The sequence below is a fragment of the Ambystoma mexicanum genome, chromosome 14 (assembly GCF_040938575.1).
Source record: "Ambystoma mexicanum isolate Mex_15411 chromosome 14, UKY_AmexF1_1, whole genome shotgun sequence".
In the NCBI taxonomy this organism is placed as follows: Eukaryota; Metazoa; Chordata; class Amphibia; order Caudata; family Ambystomatidae; genus Ambystoma; species Ambystoma mexicanum.
This window is the reverse complement of record NC_090940.1, coordinates 569,858,671-569,862,499: the sequence shown is the minus strand read 5'-3', so window position 1 is coordinate 569,862,499 and position 3,829 is coordinate 569,858,671.

Genomic DNA, 3,829 nt, shown 5'->3' with positions numbered 1-3,829 from the left:
CCACCCGCCGCCCACCCCCGCTCATGTCTGTGTGTCTCTCCCCACCCGCCGACCACACCTCGCTCATGTCCGTGTGTCCCTCCCCACCCGCCACCCACCCCCGCTCATGTCCATGTGTCTCTCTCCCTACCCCCACCCCCCGCTCATATCCGTGTGTCTCTCCCCACCCGCCGCCCAACCCCTGCTCATGTCCGTGTGTCTCTCCCCACCCGCTGCCCAGCCCCCGCTCATGTCCGTGTGTCTCTCCCCACCCGCCGCTCACCCCCCACTCATGTCCGTGTGTCTCTCCCCACCCGCCGCCCACCCCCCACTCATGTCCGTGTGTCTCTCCCCACCCGCCGCCCACCCCCGCTCATGTCCGTGTGCCTCTCCCCAGCCGCCGCCCTCCCCCGCTCATGTTCGTGTGTCTCTCCCCACCCGCCGCCCACCCCCCGCTCATGTCCGTGTGCCTCTCCCCACCCGCCGCCCACCCCCGCTCATGTCCGTGTCTCTCTCCCTCCCCACCCACCCCCGCTCATGTCCGTGTGTCTCTCTCCCTCCCCCCACTCCCGCTCATGTCCGTGTGTCTCCCCAGCCGATGCTCACCCCCCGCTCATGTCCGTGTTTCTCTCCCCACCCGCCGCCCACCCCCGCTCATGTCCGTGTGTCTCTCCCCACCCGCCGCCCACCCCCGCTCATGTCCGTGTGTCTCTCCCCACCCGCCGCCCGCCCCCGCTCATGTCCGTGTGTCTCTCCCCACCCGCCGCCCACCCCCGCTCATGTCCGTGTGTCTCTCCCCACCCGCCGCCCACCCCTGCTCATGTCCATGTGTCCCTTCCCACCCGCCGCCCACCCCCGCTCATGTCCATGTGTCTCTCTCCCTACCCCCACCCCCCGCTCATGTCCGTGTGTCTCTCCCCACCCGCCGCCCACCCCCCGCTCATGTCCGTGTGTCTCTCCCCACCCGCTGCCCACCCCCCCGCTCATGTCCGTGTGTCTCTCCCCACCCGCCGCCCACCCCCGCTCATGTCTGTGTGTCTCTCTCCCTCCCCACCCACCCCCGCTCATGTCCGTGTGTCTCTCCCCACCCGCCGCTCACCCCCCGCTCATGTCCGTGTGTCTCTCCCCACCCGCCGCCCACCCCCCACTCATGTCCGTGTGTTTTGCCCCACCCGCCGCCCACCCCCGCTCATGTCCGTGTGTCTCTCCCCACCCAACTCCCACCCCCCACTCATGTCCGTGTGTCTCTCCCCACCCGCCACCCACCCTCCGCTCATGTCAGTGTTTCTCTCTCCCTCCCCCACCCCTCGCTCATGTCCGTGTGTCTCTCCCCACCCGCTGCCCACCCCCCGCTCATGTCCGTGTGTCTCTCCCCACCCGCCGCCCACCCCCGCTCATGTCCGTGTGTCTCTCCCCACCCGCCGCCCACCCTCGCTCATGTTCGTGTGTCTCTCCCCACCCACCGCCCACCCCCGCTCATGTCCGTGTGTCTCTCCCCACCCGCCGCCCATCCCCTGCTCATGTCCGTGTGTCTCTCCCTACCCGCCGCCCATCCCCTGCTCATGTCCGTGTGTCTCTCCCAACCCGCCGCCCACCTCCCGCTCATGTCCGTGTGTCTCTCCCCACCCCCCGCTCCTGTCCATGTGTCTCTCTCCCGCCCCCCACCCCCCGCTCATGTCCGTGTGTCTCTCCCCACCCGCCGCCCACCCCCGCTCATGTCCGTGTGTCTCTCCCCACCCGCCGCCCATCCCATGCTCATGTCCGTGTGTCTCTCCCCACCCGCCGCCCATCCCCTGCTCATGTCCGTGTGTCTCTCCCCACCCGCCGCCCACCTCCCGCTCATGTCCGTGTGTCTCTCCCCAGCCCCCGCTCCTGTCCATGTGTCTCTCTCCCTCCCCCCACCCCCCGCTCATGTCCGTGTGTCTCTCCCCACTCGCCGCCCACCCCCGCTCATGTCCGTGTTTCTCTCCCCACCCGCCGCCCACCCCCTGCTCATGTCCGTGTGTCTCTCCCCACCCGCCGCCCACCCCCCGCTCATGTCCGTGTGTCTCTCCCCACCCGCCGCCCACCCCCCGCTCATGTCCATGTGTCTTTCTCCCTCCTGCCCACCCTACGCTCATGTCCGTGTGTCTTTCTCCTTCCCGCCCACCCCCCGCTATGTCCTTGTGTCTTTCTCCCTCCCGCCCACCCCCGCTCATGCCCCGCTGCTCGCTGTGTCTCTCCCACCCCCCGTGTGTCTCTCCCACCCCCGCTCATGTCCGTGTGTCCGTCCCCACCCGCCGCCGACCCCCCGCTCATGTCCGTGTGTCTCTCCCCACCCGCCGCCCACCCCCCGCTCATGTCCGTGTGTCTCTCCCCATCCGCCGCCCACCCCCCCGCTCATGTCCGTGTGTCTCTCTCCCTCCCCCCTGCCCCCCGCTCATTTCCGTGTGTCTCTCCCCACCCGCCGCCCACCCCCCGCTCATGTCCGTGTGTCTCTCCCCAACTGCCGCCCACCCCCCGCTCATGTCCGTGTGTCCGTCCCCACCCGCCGCCCACCCCCCGCTCATGTCCGTGTGTCTCTCCCCACCCGCCGCCCACCCCCGCTCATATCCTTGTGTATCTCCCCACCCGCCGCCCACCCCCGCTCATGTCCGTGTGTCTCTCTCCCTCCCCCCACCCCCGCTCATGTCCATGTGTCGCTCCCCAGCCGATGCTCACCCCCCGCTCATGTCCGTGTGTCTCTCCCCACCCGCCGCCCACCCCCGCTCATGTCTGTGTGTCTCTCCCCACCCGCCGACCACACCTCGCTCATGTCCGTGTGTCCCTCCCCACCCGCCACCCACCCCCGCTCATGTCCATGTGTCTCTCTCCCTACCCCCACCCCCCGCTCATATCCGTGTGTCTCTCCCCACCCGCCGCCCAACCCCTGCTCATGTCCGTGTGTCTCTCCCCACCCGCTGCCCAGCCCCCGCTCATGTCCGTGTGTCTCTCCCCACCCGCCGCTCACCCCCCACTCATGTCCGTGTGTCTCTCCCCACCCGCCGCCCACCCCCCACTCATGTCCGTGTGTCTCTCCCCACCCGCCGCCCACCCCCGCTCATGTCCGTGTGCCTCTCCCCAGCCGCCGCCCTCCCCCGCTCATGTTCGTGTGTCTCTCCCCACCCGCCGCCCACCCCCCGCTCATGTCCGTGTGCCTCTCCCCACCCGCCGCCCACCCCCGCTCATGTCCGTGTCTCTCTCCCTCCCCACCCACCCCCGCTCATGTCCGTGTGTCTCTCTCCCTCCCCCCACTCCCGCTCATGTCCGTGTGTCTCCCCAGCCGATGCTCACCCCCCGCTCATGTCCGTGTTTCTCTCCCCACCCGCCGCCCACCCCCGCTCATGTCCGTGTGTCTCTCCCCACCCGCCGCCCACCCCCGCTCATGTCCGTGTGTCTCTCCCCACCCGCCGCCCGCCCCCGCTCATGTCCGTGTGTCTCTCCCCACCCGCCGCCCACCCCCGCTCATGTCCGTGTGTCTCTCCCCACCCGCCGCCCACCCCTGCTCATGTCCATGTGTCCCTTCCCACCCGCCGCCCACCCCCGCTCATGTCCATGTGTCTCTCTCCCTACCCCCACCCCCCGCTCATGTCCGTGTGTCTCTCCCCACCCGCCGCCCACCCCCCGCTCATGTCCGTGTGTCTCTCCCCACCCGCTGCCCACCCCCCCGCTCATGTCCGTGTGTCTCTCCCCACCCGCCGCCCACCCCCGCTCATGTCTGTGTGTCTCTCTCCCTCCCCACCCACCCCCGCTCATGTCCGTGTGTCTCTCCCCACCCGCCGCTCACCCCCCGCTCATGTCCGTGTGTCTCTCCCCACCCGCCGCCCACCCC